Consider the following 23482-nt stretch of genomic DNA (forward strand, 5'->3'; position numbering starts at 1 on the left):
TTATTTTTATTGTATCTTCATTATTAATATATTTTCTAGAATTGTGTATTTTTGCAATAAATTTCAATAATTATTGGAGATTAAACTATTATTATTTATTAGAGACATATTAAAGTATTAATTTAGTTGAAATTAGGAGTGTTCATGCGTTGGTTTTGTTTGGTCATAGGCTGTTTGGCCAACCAAATCAACTTGGTCAGGTTGGGTAATTGGTCACTCGAAGCTAACTGACCAATAGTGAAAACTGGACAAGTTGGGTTGTAGCACTTTGGGTCGTTTTTTTTTATTTGGTTGATTTGTTCAAAAGGTTTAAACTTAAAAAATTACAATGGCATTATTAAAAAATAAAAATTAAAAACTAAATTTAGGATATAAAATATTTTAGACTAAGAAATATGAGAAAATTTTCACTTTTTTGTATTAAAAATATTATATATATATATAATTTATGGCCAAGTCATTTGGTTCTAGTTGATTTACAAATGGCCAAAGCGAAATTGTTCCAACTTGGCCAGGTTGGGAAATTATTGAACCAAAACTGACCAGAAATACTAGAATGGTCATTACCGTATTTACCTGAGAAATAAAAGAACATGGGTAAATGCACTTACCCGGGTAATTGTTTCTCAGGAAAAGCTCACTCAGGTAATTGCATTTACCCGGGTAAATAACTTACCGAAAAATGAACAAGGCCTTGATATCAGCAAAATTATGTCCGTTATCAAAAGAGAAAGATGTAAAGAGAATTCTCATACGACTTTTTGAATAAAGTTAAGGAACAGGTTTTTGGCTTTTTTTTTATTATTCTAGGCAACTCTAACTATGTTTTTGAAGACAGTACTTTTCGTTTAAACTTTAATCAAATAATTAGCTTTATTTATTTATTTGCTTTTCTGTTTTTGGAGAAATATTTAGTATTGCAATTCTATAAGATAAAAATTACGTGAGCCCATGTACATCAAGGATCTTATAATTAACTCTTTATAATAATTATGCAGAAATATAATTACTAATAATTAACGTTTTTATCTAATATTGTTGCCATAGAGGTCAAGAAAGAGATGATGTTAGAGAACCTTCAATGAAAGGAATAAAGTTATAAGGGTTATATTAGGTGTTGGCTTTTGAAGATATTAAGTTATTAACTCTTCATGATAGAATACCGGGTATGTTTAAAATCTTTAACATCATTTGTTGTACATAGTCGACTAGTGGTCTGTTATTCTGTATTAGGAATTAATTGTGTAATTATACCACTTTTAACATTTATCGAAGTTCCATAAATAAATTCTATGTTTCTTTTCTCTTATCCCAATTTTCTCAGTTTTTAAATTCCTAAGCGAAATTTATGAAAACTCTATGAATTTTCCCTATTTGACCATCCAGAGATGACTAACGGTACTAAATCTTTGAACCCGGGAATCACCATCAACATTAGATTGTAACAGGGGTTAAATAGGCAACATCTAGTATGAGGTGTAAAATTGTTCTTCTATTTTGAGGGATAACAATAAGACCAAATTGAACTTTGATGGGAACTCTTTTCATAACCCAGGATCATCAGTAATAGTGGGAATGTTTAGAGATGCAAATGGCATTATGTGAAGGTTAAAATTATCCATTACTTTCTAGGGAAGGTTAAAATTATCAAAGCAAAGGCATTAGTATCTGGGATTTGTCTGTGATCTGATTGTAGGCTCAAACCAAAACAGGAACCAGATTTAATTACTCAGGAAATTATCTTCAATACTGATGCCTACTGAATACACAGAAACAGGGGATACTAAATAAACGATCTTCAAATAGGCAGAGTTCAAAGGATCCCGAACTAAGCTTAAACCCAATTATTGCATGTATCAATATGACCAAAAAAAGAAACTTACCAAGACAAAGTAATACACTACAAATCGAAATAAAGCAATGCAGGAAAGTCAAATTGAATGTATACTTACACTGCGTTTGGAATCAGTGTAAATCAGAAAGTGACTTGTTTTTTGGAAAATAGTTATGGGTGGAAGAGTAAAGTTTTATGTTGATAAAATCAATGTAGTTTTTACATCAATTATCGATGTAAAACTTTAAAGTTGATGAGATTTTACATCGATTATCAACATAAAACTACACTCCATCCAAACACATACAAAACTGAAACAGTGTAGTTTTACATCAATAATAATTACACCCTCTTTCCAAACACATACAAAACCGAATCGATGTAAAATTTGCATTGGTTCTTGATTTACATTGCATCCAAATGCAGCCTATAAGAATTGTGAAGGAAAGAAGCCACCATAGTCTATCATCGTAGTTCGTAAAACAAGGCGTGAATATATGACCAAATTGATCAACACCAAAGGACACATGGCCATATTCTGAAGCTCGTCAGATTCTTGAGATTGAATGGAATATGGGATCATCTCGCCACATGGCCATGAATGTGTTTCATTTTCAGATCTGCTTGGGGCATCATTTCATATCCATATCCATATCCATATTCATATCCATATCCATGGTAGTCGTCTATCTCAAACACCTAGAACAAACAAGACTTTTTGCTGCAAAATAATGTTCTAACTTCAAAGCTTTTGGGATTCAACTTTAACATACCAGAATCTACAAGTGGTTGAATGCACTCCTTCCAATCCTCAGAAATGTGAGATTTATCTTCTTTCACTGTCTTCGTTGTGCAGTTCGGTTCAGTGGAAATACATATTGACCTCATCCAAAGTTTGGACCATAGGTAGACACTCTCTCAGGCAAGAGTCGCAACTGTCCAGCCGGGGTGATGCTTCCCCTAAACTTTTCTCATGCATTAGCGCAACTAAAAGACCTAGAGGACTTATTAAACCTCCTGTGTCTTTGATCATCTCCCGAGTAGTAAATGCCTTAATGGTGTGACAAACGTTCTCGGGTATTGGCACTATAGGGTCCCCTTCTGCCAAATCGTAGATAGCTCTCACTGATATCCCTTCATCACCCATTCATGAGGCTGTGGGAAGGCACATATTTGGGGCTATGATTAGGGTTTCAGTTGTTGGGTGTGGTCATTCTTAAGCCCTGAATAATGATCCCATCGATTCAGGGTATGATTAGGGTTTGATATCCCATCGATTAAGCCCTGAATAATGATCTTATACATGTGGTCATTCTTAAGCCCCTTTTCTTGTTGATCAAGCATAAGGAGTGATTGCAGGCTGGGTCTTGGAGTCGGTGTGGTGCTTTGGTGAAGAGTATGGAGTGAGTGGAGTGCTTTGCTCACGAGGGTGGCCAGCAACAAATGATTTCACACTCTCGATGGCGGTGGTGAGTAGTGGTGCGAAGATTGGGTCTTTGTCTCTGTGTCTTCACTTTTTGTGTACATCAAGGCGGAGTGAAGATTTTTCTTTGATCACTAATTTGTCCCACTTCCCTGCCATAATGGAAATTATTACCCAACGATTCATCTCAGCAGGAAACAACACCGTGATTCACCGTAAACATCCATGGACTCTAATCGACGGATGTTCAAGTCTTTGAACGTCGAGAGAGGGCAACTAGGAAGAGAAGAGAAGAAGAGAAAGATCTTCCTAAGAAGTCCTAGGGTTAGGGCTACATAGTAGTTTCATATGGAAGGATAGTTGTTCTTACTTTTATAGAAATTGCCTCAAGACTATAAGCATAGCGATTTAAAAAGGGACCTTTCCTATTAGGAGATGAGATCTTTATGTCATATATTAAGGGAGCATTATTGGGATTTTCTCCTATGTACAGTAAGATCTTTTAAAGACAAAGTTTCCTTTCTCTTAAAGAATCTCATGACTTTCCTAGTGACCACATGCTGAAGGATAAGATCTGACTGGTGATGTTATCGCAAGCTTAAGTGACACCCATTGTTCATCATGGGTTCTAAGAGGTGTTTTATGCTCATTGCAAATTTGCGAGGATTGTTAAATTCATTGAAAGTCTGCGATGGTTATTAAGTTCATTGCAGGTTTTAGGAGATTCCACATGTTAAATTTGCACTTGTGGCCTTATTTTCATATCCGCAATATAATTGAGGTGATAAAAAACTACATGTAATTACGCTAAGTCTACCTTTTTTGGGCTAAGGAGTGAAACCAAAGTGACATGGGTCATGTTTACAAGATGCAACAACTAGGGAGTCAAACTAAATGATCATCAAATTGATGTTTCAGGATGAACTACAGGGAAAAACATTAATTGGGCCTACCATTGTCGAAGGGCACTACCAATGGGTCAAAGCTCTAGGATGGACTAGTGGAGGAACAACAATATATGCCTTTTATGGGTTATGGGGTTAGGCTAAAGGGTCCTTAGTCTAAGCTATAGCAAGGATCAGGGCATAACTTCAAGCTGGGCCCATCATGCGATAAGTGTGAAGAGGAATGATGGTAATATAGGGCATATAATGGGCAATGGGATCATTTTAAATGGACATTGGGTTAAAGCATTAGAAGGGAAAGCAAGAGGACTTATCATAATGATGTCGACCGATGATTGAGGATGGACAAGAGATGGGTTAGGGGATAAGCCCAGTCATAGGAATGGCTAAAAGTGGAAGTGTCATACTAAACAACACGTGGATGAGTATATAATGGGCAATGGGGTCATTTTAAATGGACTTTGGGTTAATGAATTAGAAAGAAACCAAATGGATGTGGATTAATGCTTGACGGTGGACAAGAAAAGGAAGCAAGTAGATGGGTTAGGGTATAAGCCCAGGTCGTAGTAATGGCTAAAAGTGGAAGTGCCATACTGAACAACTCGGTGGATGGGCCTATGGTTAGGGAGGATTGAACCAAGAGTGGGCCCATCATGGGCCAAAGAGATGGTTAAACCAAAGGGTTTGCACCATAGTTCTAAATTGGCTAAAAAATAGGGATGAAATGTCGAAAAGAGGACAACTAGCCCAATAGGTCTTGATTAAAGGGATACAACATAAGCACAAGGTCAGGGACAATTTACTAATTGGGGTTAGTTCAAAATGTTGGTGAGAGTAGAAAGGGAACTAGCTTAAGTCGATATAGATGGATTGAGTGGCCCAAGGTTAGGTTAAGAGAAAATTCCCAAGTCATTATTGTCTTTAGCTGATTTATTCTTCACAAAAAAATGTGGCGCACATGATGGGTTACAACAAAAAACTCTCTATTTTCATCTGTTTTTTGTTTTGTTTTTAAAGAAGATTACAACAACTCCAAAGTGAAGCGATAAAGCTCCAAATGCCGTTACTTTTAGAGGTTAATAACCCTTCACTAAAGCGGTACCCTTACATCACGAGAGAAACGAAACTCCCTTCGCTAATTACCCCTGACCCAATCCAAAAGGATGATAAGATTCATTCATCCCCAGGGAAAGTAAAATTAGCCAATGACTTTCTCAATTTCACCCTTGTCATGCATTTCCAAGCTAGGCCAAGATCAACCCTTTTCCTCTCTTCTTCTCTCTTTTCTTTTCCTATTTTATCTTTTGTTATTTTGTTTTCCCAAGTCATGGTTGAACCTCCACGACCCAAAAAGGGTAATTAGGCACCCTTTCCCATAGTTTGAAAGGAAATGTTTTCATGTCCTTACTGTACACACCTCCAGGAAGTCTTAGTAGGTAGGACGAAATGTGGCTTAGGTTAGGTCTCACCAAAGGTGGATAAAAGGCATGAAAACCCAAATAATTTGACCGCACCTGAATCATGTTAAGTTGCCTTTGTATCCTGGTCAATTTTCTTAGATTTTCTAAGAATCATGTCTTACATAATTCTAATGCACAACACTTGGGTTCCAACATTTCAAGAGTCATTTTCAATTGTTGCTACTTATGATAGGAGTGTTTAGCCAGGTTTGGGCCTCAGGAGGACTTTCCTAGGTTGTAGTGGGGTCTGAGGTTTGTAGGTTCCGAAGAAAATGTTATTTGACTCAAAAGAATATGCTTCTTTGTCGTTGTTGGGAATTCACTTCATTATCTCCTCAAATAAGTTTGTTGCCCCTTGCTTCATACATTTGCTTTTCGTTTTTTATTCCATTGTTTTCTTCCCTTTTCTTTGCTCTTCTTATTGCTTTTGAACACTTACCCCTTCCTTAACAATATTTTGGGGTATTTTTGTCCACACATGCCCTTTGTTTGATTAAGGCATCACTTCTTCTTATCTTGTTTTGGACTATCTTGTGAAATTGGGAGATTGAATTTCACTATTTCTCTAACAAGGGGCACGGGTGGAAAATAGGGTGTGATGTGGGGTGACCTAACCCAGCCCATTTGAGGCTAGGAGGCCCAGTCCATGAGCGCCAAACTTGGGAACGAGATCCGTTATAGCAAAGGTTACTCTGCTCTCCTCGTACGGGGCCAATTGCGGAGCACCCATGCGTCCCCGCAGAGCTCTCTGACTGCCCTCGTACGACTTCTATCTCAGGCGTTCATCTCCACTTACCTCCAGGCAACTCAAGTATAAATAGGGGTGCCCCCTCCAGGTAAGGGAAATCAAATACAATATGCATTTGGACTTGAAACTGATCTCGAAAGCTATATTCCAATTTCCCTCTTCGTACCCCGTGCTAACTTGACCATCGGAGACTCTACCTTGGGTTCTCACCAGGGCCTTTGACGTATTCTGCCTTGTAGCATCTCTACCGCCTACCCTCGCCTTCTATAGTACTCGAAGCTCTTTCTACCTCGGCCTTGGCCTCGGCAACAAGCTCCCCCAAACCCTTGAAGCCTTCGGCCAACCTTCGGAGTCTAGGGGCAAAATTACTTTGTTGTCCTCAGCCATCCCGAGCATCAACAATTGGCACCGTCTGTGGGAAACGTCGCTAGGAAATTCCCTAAAAGAACTTTAACAAATTAACAAGTCCCCAAGCTCCAACCAACCAATATGGTACGAAGAACAAGAAACACACAAAATCTCGTCACTAGTGAACAAATCCAGGCTGTGCTTGACCGCCTAGAATACTTAACACAGTGAGTCGAGTAGAGCTACCCCCAGGCAGGAGGATGCCTCACCGGGGAGTCCACATAGCCGGGCAAGCATGGAGTCGGTGTGGCCACACGCAACAGATCGAGCCCTCAGAGTTTGGTAGCAGTTGTCCACCCGACCCGCTCTCCCGAACCACCAGACCTCCCAACCGAAGGGAGGGCAACTCTAGACCTCGCAACCGAAGGGAGGATAGCCGTTAGCCCTCCGAGCAACATCACTGACACCGAAGGGCCAATCCGAGGGATGAAGGTGGACGATGCGATCGCCTCAACGCCCATTCCAGGGCCGAGGTCCGGCGTCGGAGCCTCTTCCCCTCACGTCTCAGACCTCTGGGATGTCTTGAACGACTATCGCGCCAAGGGCGAAGAACACGATCTCAACTTCAAGCACTACCATGTTCTTGAAGACTGGGATGGCACGCAGGCCATGCCCGACCCCATGTTCACCAAACTCCGAGCCGAGCTTGGAGCTATCAAAGCCGAAATTTGACAGTTAAGGAAGGTCGAACTAACGCCTCGGCCGGACAAAGCAACTACCCAGGGAGAATGGATGCCTTCTCCCCTGATATCGTCACCGAGCCTCTACCCCCGAACTTTAAGGCTCCCGCCTTGGAGATGTACGACTGGAATACAAACCTAGATGATCACCTGGAGAGCTTCAGGGCACTCATGATCCTATACGGATACTCCGATGCCTTGACGTGCTGGACTTTCCACGCGACCTTCAAGGGAGCTGCTCGGCGGTGGTTTTCTAGCCTCCCTTCTCGATCCATCATCTCATGGGAGCAGTTTTCCAGCACGTTCCTCACCCACTTCATCAGTAGCCGACGCCCCCAGAAAAGTGTTGTCTTGCTGATGACTGTCAAGCAAAAGCGAGGAGAGAGTTTGCAGTCATATATCGATTGCTTCAAAAAAGAAGAACTCGAGGTCCGTGACCTCGGCCCCCTGGCCTCCATGCATGCCGCCATTAGTGGACTCCTCCCCGGCTCGACTCTCAAATGCTCCATTGCCAAAATCTAGCCAAAGACGAAGCTGGAGTTCCTAGAAAGGGCCCAAAAATACATTGTGGTCGAAGAGGCTTAGGCTACAGACACCCATGAGAGAGGCACAAAACACCGGGACGGAGCCCCTGAGAAGAAGTGAAAGAACGGGGACCAAGGCCGCAACAACAATAATAGGAAGCCACCGGCTTCGGCCTTAGCTTACAACTAGTACACGCCACTCAACTCCACTCGCACATAGATTTTGATGTAGATCCGGTAGGAGAAATTTATGAAGTGGCCTGAGAAATTGAAGAAGAACCCCCACAGGGGGAACCCCAAAAAATACCGCAAGTTCCACCGAGGTACCGGCCATGACGTCGAGGACTGTTTATGATCTAAAAAATGAGATAGTCCCTCATTTGTCGGGGCCACTTCAAGTAGTACGTTGGAGGCGAGGCCGGCACTTCGTCCTCTCATCAGTAGCACCAGCAACACCAACAAGCAACATGCATCATTGACGTCATAGCGGGAGGCACGACCTTGGATGGAGCCTCGGCCTCAGCTCGCAAAGCCTATGCCAGGCAACTGAACATCCAGGGGCTGGCCCCTAAGAAGTAGAAGCAAGAACCCCTCTCCTTGACGGACAAGGACTTGAAGGGGGTATTTGTCCCCCAAGATGACACATTGGTGGTCTCAGCCATCATTGCAAACTTCATAGTCAAAAGGATCATTGTTGATAGTGGCTTCTCAGCCGACACCCTTTTCTATGAATCTTTCGAAAAGATGAAGATAGCTCTGGAGCACCTCCAACTGGTAGATGCCCCGCTAGTCGACTTCTCCGGCAGCATCGTCAAACTAGAGGGCAAGATCTCCTTACCAGTCATAGTAGGGGTGGAGCCCCAGCAGGTGGCAAGGATGACAGAGTTCCTATTCGTGAGGATTGGCTCACCCTACAACGCCATCATGGGGAGACCAACCCTTCACGCACTCCAGGCAGCCATATCCTCCTATCACCTCGCTTTGAAGTTCCCCACTGAACATGGCGTCGGAGTTTTTCGTGGGGACTAGCGTGTTGCTCGCCAATGCTATGTGGCAGCACTAAAGGGCAAGAATAAAGAAGCTCTGCCACTAGAAGGGCTCGATCTCAGGGAGAAGCCAGTAAGCCGAGGCCAGCCGGCCGAGGACCTTGTCACGGTCCCCCTAGACAAGGATGAGCCTGACAAAACAATCCGCATTGGGTCCAACCTTCCCTCCGAGAGCCTATTCGAGCTGGTAAGTTTCCTCAAACTTAATGCTAACGTCTTTGCTTGGTCCGCCGCTGACATGCCCGGAATTGACTCCTCGGTCATTACATGCAGGCTAAGCGTGGACCCAAGCTCTAGGCCAGTTCGGTAGAAGAAGATGAACTTTGCACCAAAACGTTGGGAGGCTATAGAGGACGAAGTTGAAAAGCTACTCGGCGCCGACTTCATTCGAGAGGTACACTACCCTGACTTGTTGTCAAATCTTGTTATGGTAAAGAAAGCTAACAGGAAATGGCGGATTTGTATTGATTTAGTAGACCTTAATCGAGCCTACCCCAAGGATAGTTTTCCTTTGTCAATGATAGACCAACTCGTTGACGCCATTGCAGGGTATGAGCTACTTGGCTTCATGGATGCCTTCTCTGGATACAATCAGGTAAAGATGCACCCGGATAATGAAGAGAAGACATCATTCATCACTGAACATGGCACATACTGCTACCGTGTGATGCCCTTCGGCCTCAAGAATGTGGGGGCCACCTACCAATGCCTTGTCAACAAGGTGTTCAAAGAACAAATGGGGAGGAACGTCGAAGCCTATGTGGATGACATGGTAGTGAAGAGCCTGAAAGGCGAGACCTATGTCTCGGATCTAACCGAGACCTTCGACACCTTGTGGAAGTATAACATGAAACTCAACCCTAGCAAGTGTGCCTTTGGCATCAAATCAAGCAAGTTCTTAGGTTTCGTCGTCACTCAGAGAGGCATTGAGGCTAATCCTGAGAAGATATAGGCCATACTAGACATGGCACCCCCGCAGATGGTGAAGGAGACACAAAAACTCATAGGCCAAATAGCAGCAATCAATCGCTTCATGTCAAAATTAGCTGACCGTTGCCTACCCTTCTTCTGTGCCATCAAGAAGCTGAAAGTGTTTCAATGGACGGAAGAGTTCCAACACACCTTTGACGAGCTCAAGGCATACCTCACTTCGCCTCCCCTTATCACCTGACTGACTGAGGGGGATAATGTGGACGATGAGGCTCAACCTCGATGGAAGATCTTTGTTGACGGTTCCTCCAATGCTAAAGGAAGCAAAGTGGACCTCATCCTCCTCACCCCAGATGATGTTGCCCTAGAGTACGCGCTAAGGTTTGACTTCCTAGCATCAAATAATGAAGCCGAGTACGAGGCCCCCCTTGTTGGTCTGCAGCTTGCTAGGGACCTCGGCTCCTCGCACGTCGAAGCCTTTAGCGACTCTCAATTGGTGGTGAATCAGGTGAATGGCGAGAACACACGAGCCGACGCCCTTTCCAAGCTGGCAAGTACCTCAAGCGGATTCCCCACCCGGACCGTGCACGTCGAGAAGCTACTTCGGCCCTCCATTGAAGAGGTCCAAGTACTCCCCATAGGGGCCGAACCTCCATGGATGGATCCCATCGTCAACTTCCTATCAACTGGATGATTGCCCAAATATAGAAATGAGGCAAAATGACTCAGACGACAGATAGCCCACTATACCCTACTGGAGGGGAAGATATATCGAAGATCCTTCACCTTGCCTTACCTTCGATGCTTTGCCCGGAGGAGGGTAACTATGTGCTACAAGATATTTATGAAGGCATATGCGGTAACCACCTTGGCGGGAGAGCCGTAGCCCAAAAATCCCTAAGGCAGGGCTACTTTTGGCCTACCCTCCACAAGGACACAACTAGATTGGTGCAGAAGTGTGATCCATGCCAGAGGCACGCCAACTTATGCCACAGACCAGCCACCACTGTCTCGGCCCTCAGTAGCCCATGATCCTTTGCTAAATGGGGCATGGACCTCCTTGGCCCCTTTCCTTCAGCCACGGGGGGCAGAAAGTACCTTGTTGTTGTAATAGACTACTTCACCAAGTGGGTGGAAGCTGAGCCCTTGGCCGCCATCATGGTGTGAGCCATCCAAAATTGCTTTTGGAAAAACATCATCCGCAGCTTTGGCCTACCTTACATGCTGGTCATCGACAACGGGAAGCAATTTGATGACACCAAGTTCCAAGAGTGGTGTGCCTCTCTTGGCATCAGGCAACAGTGCACCTCGTTAGGCTATCCTCAAACCAATGGCCTAGTCGAGGTCACCAACATGACAATACTGGATGGACTAAAGACCAGATTGGACTGAGCAAAAGGCCTATGGGTTGACGAACTGAACAGTGTACTCTGGGCCTACCGAACTATGCCTAGACAACCATGAGAGAAACTCCCTTTGGCTTAACCTACGACACAAAAGCAGTATTCCCAGCATAGATCGGCCAGCCGACACTCCGAGTTGATGCATACAATGAAGCCAAGAATGATGAAGCCCTCAGAGCAAAATTAGACCTGCTAGAAGAAGCCCGAGAGCAAACACAGATAAGGGTAGCCGCTTACCAATACAGAGTGGCCTGCTATTACAACTCCAGGGTAAAAGAAAGACACTATCAAGAGGGAGACCTTGTCCTCAGAAAAAGTCATGGTCCCTGAACCTGGAGTAGGGAAGTTGGGCCCCAACCGAGAAGGCCCCTACAAAATTAAGCAAGTTGTCGGCCCTGACACTTTTCACCTGGAACACCTAGATGGAAGACCTATACCTCGGGCATGGAATTTAGAGAACCTCTGGATGTACAACAAATGATTGTAACATCTCTTCGAAATTGTGAAATGAATGAAGTAAAGTTCTTCTTCGGTTTATTGCTCAGCACATGTACCTACTAAGTTCTTATAACTCTTCGGCCTCGCGATTGGCAGGGACGCATGGCTTAACGAATAAATAATGAACACCCTAGCTATGACTTAACGCATCAGAATACACTAGGACGGCCGAGGGCCCCATGTTCCCTAGCGCCCCACCTCGGCGGTGGTTAGCCTCCTGAACTTTCACACTTAGTGCTACTAGAAAACAAAGCCAGCCTCCTCGGAGCGTTGTGCTTGACCTTGTCGAAACAAGTATGCGGGGGTATGGGAGCTAAGCAAGCCTCGACTCTACATGGGCCCCATGGAGCAGATGAGCCTTAGCCCTATCTCGGCCACCCCCCCAACAGGGAGGCTAGCCTTGGGTCGGCCTAGGCCCAATAGGAAGACTTCAGCCTTGCCAAAGCTAATGTGCAGGGTTACGGGAGCTAGGCTAGCCTCGGGTCGGCCTAGGCCCTACGGAGCCAGATGGGCCTCTACTTTGTCTCAACCGTCCCTCAACATGACAGGCCTTTTCAGCCTCGCTGAATTCAACACTTAGAAGAGTGGAAGGCAGGTGAGCCTCAGCTCAGCCTCGCCCCCCACTCATGTTGATAGGTTCTCTTTCTATTTACCCAAGCATAAGAAAAGGGGGAGAGGACCAGACGATACCCACACTCTACTTTGGCCTCCCTCCATCACAGGCCTCTTCGGCCTTGCCTAAGTGAACACTTAAAAGGGCGTCAAGCCAGGCAAGCCCCAGACTAACTGCGGAAGCTTTGCCTCGGCCACCCCTTCGCCACGCCTTTGACGCACAAACTAAACCGAAGAGAACTACGCTTGTTCCACGCTGTTTCTTTTTTTTTGGAGGGGGCAAGGACCCTTTGTCAGCAAAAGTGTAAGTGCGAAAAGTACAAGAAAAAACAACACGACAAAGAACAAGTGCAACTGTTGAAGCAAAAAAAATAAAAAAATGACATTGATTTTCATTATGCACAAAAATTCCTTTGGCTTTACAAACTTGTTCCATGGCCCCTCAAGCCAAATACTTGTACATTGTCAAAAAAAGAAAGAAGAAGAAAATAGAAAAAGCCCAACTTAGGCCTTGCCTCCTGCAGGAGGGGGAAGGGCAAAATTGGCAGCCTCCATGGGAGAATCAGGCAGAGCCACCGTGAGCGCCTTCTTAGTATCCTTGATCCCATCCAAGTAAGCCCCGAAGGCAAGATCGGCCAGCTCCTCAGCCCACTTCTCAGCCTCAGTGGCCTTCTGTTCGGCCTCTACGGCATGCTCTACTGCTCGCTGGGCCCTCTTCTCCACCTCGGCCACCCTCTTCTTTGCATCAAACGCATCTCCCTCGGCCTTGGTGAGGCGTTGCTTTGCCTCAGAGAGAAGGCTTGCAATGCGGCCCCTCTCCATCTTCTCCTTGGAGAGGTTCTCCTACGTCTCCTTCAGCTGCATCTGAGCCTCCATACGGAACTTCTGTTCGTCGATGAGGCTCTGCCGGAATTTGTTGTACTTCTCCTCCTCCAGCTTGTCAATCTGGGTCAAGGCTATCTTCAGCTAGTACCCAAGACCAATGTAGTGAAGGCAAACCTATAACAGAGAAACAGTTAGAGAGGGTGCGCTTCACAGAAAAACAAGAAGGCATGAAGAAGAATGAAGAAGCGTTACCTCGGCCAGGCTTCCCAGGACTTGAGTGTAGACCCTCTCGGGCACGCTCCCCAGCATCTGAAAGCGGTCCCTCGGGAGGAGGGCCCTACTCACCAGGGCCTGACCAACCCCCTCCTCCCGGATGGAGTCCCCCTTGCGGACATTCCACTGGGGATGAAAGATTTGGTTGGACCGCTCGGCGAGCTCCTCCAAAGGTGTGGGGGTAGAAAATGGCCCCATTCGCTCTTTGTGGGACCACCTCAAGGTGTCCCTTTCGAGCTCCCAGAATGGGCCATCTTCTATGGGGGCTGACCCCCCGCGGCATCCTCGGGCGGCCTCTTCTGCCCCGTCTCTATCTCCTGGGTGGGCTTTTGCGACCCAGTGGTCGGCTTCAGTGGCACAGGCTGCTCCTGCCTTGGCGGCACCTCCTCGGCGGGCTTCTTCCCCTTGGTAGGGACTTGTAAAGTTGCTCCCTTCGCGGGAGCCGCTGGAGTAGTCCCTTTACCAGGGACCTGATGAGAGGAGCCCCCTTTGCAGGGGTAGAGTCTTCCTTCTGCTCGTCAGAAGGCCTCTAAGGCGTCTTAGCCCGCTCCTTCTGCATGGCACGAGCACAACCTAGAACAGCGTTGCGGGCATCCATCGGCACCTCTGCAAACAAAGTAAAGCCATCAGTAGTGCAACAAAAAAAAGGGGGGAAAAAGGATGTGTTAAGGAACTACAGTGCCTCTTCTATCGAGGGGAGCAGGGCTGAACCCTGCAAAAACTAGTGGGACCTCTTCCTCCACCAAAGGTTGGGCTTGGACTATCCCCAGGTCGAGCAACTGCGCGAGATCATCGTTATCCTCACTTGACTTGAGAATAGGGACACTCTTCTCCGTAACCTGGCTAACCTCTCCCCACCCCGACTTGAAGGACCAACCCTCGGGACATGACAGAAAAAAGAATTTTCCCTTCCAGTTATGCACGGAAGAAGGGTTGTCTATCGGCTTGGTCTTACGGGGTTGGAGGTAGTACATGTCGTTCTCAGAAGAATGCCTCCTTGGCACAAACAATGCTTGGAAGAGCCTTGGCATTAGTTCCACCCCTTGAAACCGAGCCACCACCAGCATGGCCACTATGGTCCTAATGGCGTTGGGCACCAGCTGGCTAAGAGTAATCCCATACTCCCTCAATAGCTCGGAAATCAGTGAATGAAAGGGAAGTCGGAGATTGACTTGGAGAAAATGTTGGTAGAAACAGATCTCCCCCTCCTTAGGAGTCCACGGTCGTTCGCCTACATCGGGCACCCTCATACCACAGGACGAGGGAATGAAGTACTACCTTGCTAGAGTTTTGACCTGGTCCCCATCTAGAGAGTTCTCAAACCCAGGCGGAGGTCATCAGTCTCACTTATTACCTGGGCAGCCCTCGTCTCGGGGACATGGTCTAAGGTTCCCTCTCCTCGGTTGGGCAGGACCCTTTAGCCTCCCTCGGTGTCACAGAAGCCGCACTTTCATAGGGAGGGTCCTCACCTCGATGGCTACCTTCGGCACCCTCGGGGGGGCTACCCTTCCTCGAAGCACCTCGACCTCTTGTCAAAAGGGGGCAAGAGTAGAAGGACTCAAAGGGGAAAGGGGAGAAGGGGTATGGGAAGAGCTCCCTTCTGACTCATTCGGAAGATCATAGCACTCAGGTCCAGAATCTGAGAAGGACATTGTTTAAAGTTACCTAAGAAATGTGGAGGAAGAAAGAGTGAGAGTGAAGTGTTGAAGGTTGGAGAGTTTGGAAGCTGAGTTCACTCAAAGGCAAAAGGCGCTTAGAGGCAAATGACAAGAATGCTGTTGCTAAGGGCCCTATTTAAAGAGGAATGAATGGCCTAGATTTCTCGAGATCCAATAGCTGAGAAGCCATCGCCTCTGCAACCCAATCACGGCGTGTTGTGTAACGCTCACCCTCGGAAGTCGAAACAACACGCTAGCGATGACACATTTCATCCCTGATTCAACAGACGCAAAATACCTCCGCACTTGTGATATAGCCGCACCGCACCCCCGAATGCCCATCCTCGGAAGGCGAAACGATGCCCGCCCTTGGAAGGCAAAACAACGCCTGTCCTCGAAAGGCGAAATGACACTCTAGGTGAACCAACGTGTCTGCCCACTATGAACCATTGGCTTATGTGACCCTGCCGCATGAATACACGCACTGGTCCGGCTGGAAAGCCGTTCCATGCATGGATCCTCGAGCCTCACAGGCCCTTGGCTTAAACAGCCTTCAGCTTCGCAGGCCCTCGACTTAAACAACCTTTGGCTTCACAGGTCCTCGACCCAAATGGTAGTACTAGGGCATCCGCATTGAACGCGCCCCCCGGGTCACTTGTCCGAAGCAGCAGTACTGTAGGCCGCTCGCAACCTCAACCCAACTTACGAAGACGAAACAGACAGAGACGTGAAAGAAGACGCCACTGTAGGGTACACATTGGTTGTCAGCCCATTGGCGCTCAACATTACTACTCCCATTAGCCGAAGCCGAATTTTTCTCCTCGGCCTCGGGAGTGGGGGGCAAGTGATGTGGGGTGACCTAACCCTGCCCATTTGAGGCTAGGAGGTCCAGCCCACGAGCGCTAGACCTGGGAACAAGATCCACTACGGTAGAGGTTACTCTGGTCCCCTTGTACGAAGCTAATCGTGGAGCACCCATGCGTCCTCGTAGAGCTCTCTAACTGCCCTCATACGGCTCCCATCTCAAGCGTTCATCTCCACCTACCTCTAGGCAGCTCAAATATAAATAGGGGTGCCCCCCTCTAGGTATGGGGAATCGAATACAATCTACATCTGGAGTTGGAATTGATCTTGAAAGATATATTTCAATTTCCCTCTTTGTACCCCGTACTAACTTGACCGTCAGAGACTCTATCTCGGGTTCTCACCCGGGGCCTCTAACGCATTCTGCTTCACAGCACCTTTGCCACCTGCCCTCGACTTCTACAATACTCGAAGCCCTCTCTGCCTTGGCCTCGACAACAAACTCCCCCAAACCCTCAAAGCCTTTGACCAGCCTTCAAAATCTAGGGGCAAAATTACTTTATTATCCTCAGCCATCCCAAGCATCAACAGCGTGGATATTTAAAAAAAAAAGCTTAAATCGGCTGAATGGACTAACGAGAGTACATTTTGATTCATATGTCTTAGGTTAATGATGGTTTAAGAATGATGGCCTCCTTCGCAGGCTTAATTATGGTTTCAACCTTTTCCAAGCATTGGTGGTTTATTGGTTCAAGATTAGTTGCTCCCTAGATAGTTTCGTCCAAGCAAAGTCCTTTCCCATCCCTAGGTACAGTTTATGAGGCTCATGAAAGAAAGGCTAACTCAAAGGGCTAACAAGCGACAATTGACCATACTTTTTGAGTTATTTAGAGTGATGGGCTCGGTGGTGTCTATACTAGACTAGGTTTGATAATAGGGTGCCTCATGCATATAACACCGTTATGGTAGAAAACATCTCTGAAGCAATGGCCTTAATGTCAAACACCTACTTAGATGTTCAAGACTTCTCCGCCCTGGTTATTCTCATTTACCAAAAACTCTCTATTGAAATACTTTGAAAATTCAAACTGACATCAATATACTACAAACTCCAACAACCATCAATGCTTCCATTGATGAAATTATTTGCTGAGATGTTGAGGATATTTAATTTATCATAGATGACCAGGAAATTCAAACAAATGCCACCATAAAGTCTATTCATAGATAGATTGCTGACTGCCTCTAAATTGGTGAGTCTAGTCAGCTTCAATTCTCCTTCAAGGATATTGCAAGAGAGGCTTAGATGTGTAACCGATGACTTAAATGAGTTGGATTAGGCCAACTGATTGTGTTCTTGGAGTAGTCAAGTTTGGTGAGTTCCGTCAAAATAGAGAAGTTGTGGAAGAAAACGCCAGAAATGTTGTAGTCGAAGAATTAACTTGCGTAAATTGTTCTGGTGCAAAAGTGGAAGGAAATGAATCATAGTTTTATTTGATATGGTTTTCAAACTGTCGTTGATTCAGATGGTCGGATCATTTGGCTTAGAAATTATTCAGACAACCGGTTCTATTTCAATCTTAACCCGTTCTTTCACCAAAAAATATTGACTTGGTCAGCAACCCATTGGCCTGTATGGTCAAACTGTCAATCTGGACAACGGTTTTTTGTCGTTAATTTAAAAAAAAAAATAGAATAGATAGCCCGTTCGAAGTGAACTATCAAACCATTGACCCAGAAACCAGTGGCGAAAGCCATTCTGGTTCTGGGTCAAATTTTAAAATATTGGTATTTGATTTTAAAAGATTTGAAAAGGAAGAAAGAAAACTAAACAATGAACTTTTGGGTATTGTGCATATGAGCCTTTGATTTAAGAGATTAGAACCCTCCTTCTGATCTTTAGTTGAACAGGTGGGGGTCAGTCGGTTTTCTCCCAACCCATATCAGTTGACACATGTTATGAGTTAACAAATAAGATATATAAGGGCACAATAGAGTTTTTCAAAAATTTGAATAGGTTACATAGCATGATATGATTCCAATTTATTGGTCAGTTGTTTTTTGGATATCATATCTTTTTCATATCATAGTTATAACCCTTTATTTATGGAGGTATGTTTTCTTTTTTATTTCTTTTGAAGGGCCGCACAAAGGGGTAGCCCAACCTATAACCCTCAACTAGATGCAGGCGGGATTCCATCCCAAGTCTTAGCTACGACCACAAAGACCTTATCAACCCATTGGCTAAATTTATGGAGATAAAGTCATCAACCCACAAGGTATATTTAAGTACCTTATAAAAAGTTGAAGTATATGAAAAGTTAGTATAGGTTTTAAGTATTTTATCAAAAACCATGGTTTTCAAAATCGGACCAAACTGGATGATTGGATAAAAAAAACTAGGAACTAGTCACTTGATCGGTTCTGTTTCACTCCAAAACCGTTTTTTGACAAAAAAACTGTTGATTTGGTCAGTGAACCACTGGCGCAGGTGGTTGAACCATCGGCCTAGACAATGGTTTTTTACTATTTTTTATTTTTACTTTTTATTATTTTATGTTTTTGTTAGAATGGACCATTCGTTCTAACCAATGGTCAGACCGTTTGACCCAAAACCGGTCCCCAGAACAGTTCCCTGTCCGGTCCAGTTTTAAAAACCTTGCCAAAAACAAAATAGGTGCTACGATACCTGAAAGAAAACACCATACATAAAAATCTTATAACCAATCAACCATCAACTAGTATCATAAAAGAGCAAAGATTAGCTGAATGCGATGGCTGTTTAGCAGGCTGTGGAACCAATGATAGTGTTCCACACCAGTAAAATACATGGAAGTTGTACTTTTCATAATGGGGCAATGTTTTAAAATATGACCCGGAAATGGAACCATTCTGGTCACCGGTTTTCAGGTCGACGGTTCGACCGTCCGGTTTGAACAGACGACCCGTTCTGACAAACAAATTTAAAAAAGTAACAATAAGAAAGGTAAAAAAATGTTGAACGAGTCAACAATTTGATTGCCCGGGTCAACGGGTTGTTGACTTTTTCAACAATTTTTTTACCAAAAACTGGGTTTGGGGTAAAACAGAACCAATTGCCTAGGCGGTTCCTAGGTCGAACGGTCCGACTGTTCGGGTCAACGACTATTTGAAAACCTTGTAATAGGGCCTATGAATTTATTAGTGGCATGGAACACTATCATTTTGGTTCCACAACTCGCTAAATAGCCATCGGGTTCAGTTAATCCCAATTCATCATAAAAATGTGGTAATCAATCAAGTGGTATTTATAAATCATAATTAATTAAAATTTACATTGCTGTTTTGACACTCTTTTGATAGCACTCTTTTGATAGTACCTTTCCACTATTACCCAAAAACAACAAATGTGACGAGAACTTGAAACATCAACTTCTCTTCGTAAAAGACAAAAGTTTCTTCAGAAGGCAATCTCGAACTCTGGTCATAAATTTACTAAAACCTACCCTATAGTTTGTATTTTACTAAAATGTCCCTTATAGTTTTCAATCAATTTATTTAATTGACGTTCCATTGTATGAAAGTGGAAAATGTCAATTTTAACACTAACATCCATTCAAATAAATTTAATCAAAAGAAACTAAAAATAAGAATACCATTTTTTGCCCCTTGCAAATCATGGACAACCACTCCATTTTTCTCTATTTAGTCAATTTTATTTTTTATACAAAAAAATGTTAGGGGCACTTTTGGAATAAACAACCACGGGTCCATGCCCTTAAACATTTTTCACCAAGTTTAGGTGATCATGTTACTATTTTCATATGGCGAAACAATAATTCTTAATAAAAGGTCAATTAAATAAATAAGTTACAAACTATAAGGGGTATTTTAGCAAAATGCAAAGTATACGGTTGGTTTAAGTAAATCTCTTAAACCATAAGGGGTGTTCTAGACATTATTAAAAGCGATCTACACTACCTTTATAGCCATGTTACTATTTTCATATGGCAAAATAAATAGTTCTTAATAAAAGTTCGATTAAGTAAATAGGTTGCAAACTATAAGGAGTATTTAATATTTTAGCAAAATACAAACTATACATTAAAAAATAATAATAACTTTAATCAATGACCCATTACGATAGGATAATCACCAACTTTGAAAACCCGTAAAACCATATATCTCTAGTCATAGATTTTAGTTTTCATCACCCATCCATCCAAAATTATGAAACATTGTTTCAAGTTTTAACAGCCACAAAATCAACATCTTAAGGCTTAAGCTCCCCAGACGTGGCAAGAAGGAAAGGCCGTAGACTAGTAGGCTGTCAAGTCCAGCTATTGCTCTAGCCCCCTCACCGCCTGCCAGAAAAAAAAAAAAAAAAAAGCATCCAGAGTACAGTTTGCCTTGAACATCTTGTGCACTGGCCTACTAAAAACTCAGGTCACGTTGCATCAGCATCATCACTTTTCCTTCCCACTCTAGTTGAAGCCAAAACCATAATTTCTCTAAAGAAAGATTGCTGAAGCAACATGGCACAAGACTCAACCAACAATCTGTACGGGAGTTGTTGCAGGCATTTTGCATCTTGAACAAGCTTCCTTCCAAGACTTGTACAAGTTCTTTCGCCATTCCTTACATGAGACGCACTCAAGTGTGACACCCTGCTTCTCATCTCCGGTAAGTATTGTGGGAAACAAAGAAATTAAAATCGGGATGATCAACTTGTAAGAGATGGAGCCAGTTGTCAGCTGCTTGCAACAATGAAATTGCTTGCTGACGTTCATTGAGTCCATTTGGAGTCCAAACTGAACCTTTAAACTTGTAGCAAGCAAGCCCAAATGTTGGTATTGATCGAGAGCTTATTCACAGAAGTTCTGGCTAATGAGAGAGAGAGAGAATACCTTTGAAGGGTGTTGACAGTGAATGATATGTTAAAAAACAAGCATCCAGATCACGCAAAGTTGGCCCTGTGGGTATTCTATATATTGGATACCTGAACCGGATTCCAATTCATCATGAATTTCACATGAACTATGAATAAGAAATTAACGCAAACCCACCATTACAACATCAATTAAAGTAACATAGTAGAGAGTAGAAACATATACCATGCCACAGAAATCCAACTTGCAGGAAGTAGATCACAACTTTTGTATGTTCCAAGTTCTGGAAATCGGGATGCAAGAACTGAAATCTGTGAAGCCGATGGAGATGCAAGATGCAGTTAAGAAAAAGAAAACTAATAAGAAATCAAGGATCAAATCACAAGGGAAACAGCCAAAGTTAACCAAATTAACCCTGAAGGCCAAACTGGTTGACCTATTAAAAGATCATCCCTATTTTCCTCCTAGTAAATATTGTTGGGCTTCACCACAAATGTATCGGAGGGTTGCTTGTAAAGCTTTATCTCTTCATTGGCCATTTCTGTTTTATCCCAATCCTGGTCCCTGGCCAAAAACAATTGCATCTTGTGCCTCTCCAAGGGATGTTTATAAAGCTTTATTCTTCTTGATTGATGAAATTAATTTTCAATTATTAAAAAAAAAACAATGTGGCAGTTTTCAGACAGAAACCCTCTGCCATGAAATGAATATTAATTCTTTTGCCAAATTCATATCAAAAATTCAAAATGACACTGAAACTTGAAGGGCTATCCACAGGGGTAAGCAATATGAACTGCCTTGGTTAAGAAAACTATGTTTTACCAATCCAAAGGTGAGATAAATGTTTTTCTTTCAAGATTTAAAGTCAAAATTTTCACCATCTCCATCTATTTATAACGTGACTATGTGAGGTAAAAGGTCATTACCCAATGTTGGTCCCAGCAATCTCAGGTCATGAGAGGACAGAATGGATGTGTATCTAACATTTTGCATTCATTTGCACAATGTGGCCGCTCTAAGATTTAAACCCATTTTTTTACTACAGTCAGCCCAAGAATTTACTTGATATGTGAGGTGCATGTAAGAATTTAGAGAAGACATGTCTGATCTAGTTATGCAATTACTGCTTCAAGATATGATAGATAGCGGTCTATTCTCATAATTGTGCTCACTTAGAATTTAGAGAAGACATGTCTGATCTAGTTATGCAATTACTGCTTCAAGATATGATAGATAGCGGTCTATTCTCATAATTGTGCTCACTTAGAATTTAGAGAAGACATGTCTGATCTAGTTATGCAATTAATGCTTCAAGATATGATAGATAGCGGTCTATTCTCATAATTGTGCTCACTTATACATATGTAGGTTGAGCTGGATTACATTTTTGCCCAATTCAATCCCCAGGGTTGGGGTTTTGTTGGCCCTAATAGACCACAATTTGGCCCAAGGTGGACCATTATGAGTGCCAGTTGGTTGTTTTTGGGGCTGTCAAAGCTTTGCCATTTAGGTTATTACAATCATAGTTTTCAAGGCGCCAAGGCAAGGGTAGGTGACAGGGGGGCGCCTTGTCGCCTAGGCGATGGATTTTTTTAAGTGAAAAATACATATCCTAAGTAGTTCCTTAGGTTCCATAACCATCTTTCCTTAATAACTATCGATAATTTTCATAAGAAAATTATAAACTTCATGTTTATGTCTAGAAAATCAATATATTTATGAGAAGAAAAATAAGTAAGAAAAGAAAATTCAATAAATATAGGGACTGAACCCCTATTTTTGTTATAGGAAAAGAAGAAAAGAAAAGGCGGAAGAAGAAGAAGAAGAAGAAGAAGTGGAGGAAGAAATGTGTTGATTAGACAAAACTTTAAGTTTTTCCCTTACTTATTGGTTCAAATTCTGAAGTCTTTGAGGGTTCAATACAGCAGTTAGCAATGCTTGTGTTGATTAAACCCTAACAAATAAGAAAATAATAAAAAGAAATTAGTTTATAAACACAAAAAATGAATACTTTTGTTTAATAATGTCTATTTTATAATTATAATTTCAAAAAAGTAACAATATAAAAGTATTTTATAAGACAGTATACAAAACTGCTATGCGACTGAACGAGGCGAGCCTCCAAGGGCGCCTTGTCGCCTAGGCGTTGCTTTGACAACTATGATTACAACCAAAACAATATCCGCATGAATCAATGTTCGCAAGGGGATAACCATAGATCTTGGATGGTAAGGTTAAATAATATCCACATGCATTCGAGATCTTGTAAAAATAAGTGCTATAAAATGAAAAAAAAAAAGAAACCCAAACATGCAGTAATAGAACATTACTAACAATGCTCCTGAATTATTAACTACTTTTCCATATACCAATGTCCAAAGATTTAGAACAAACCTTATCATCTTAATATGAAAAATAAATTTGATATGATACCTTAAACACTTGCACCCTTAGACTTTTTTTAAAATCCCATATCAGCATATTGTTATTCATCCATATTAATGATATTGACAACATTGATATGGATTAAAGCCAAACTGAGTTTATATCCTATACAAGCAAGACACCAACCATGTCATCATC

This window comes from Nelumbo lutea, chromosome 4 (assembly GCF_056320005.1).
Source record: "Nelumbo lutea isolate HS-2025 chromosome 4, American lotus-T2T, whole genome shotgun sequence".
Taxonomy (NCBI): domain Eukaryota; kingdom Viridiplantae; phylum Streptophyta; class Magnoliopsida; order Proteales; family Nelumbonaceae; genus Nelumbo; species Nelumbo lutea.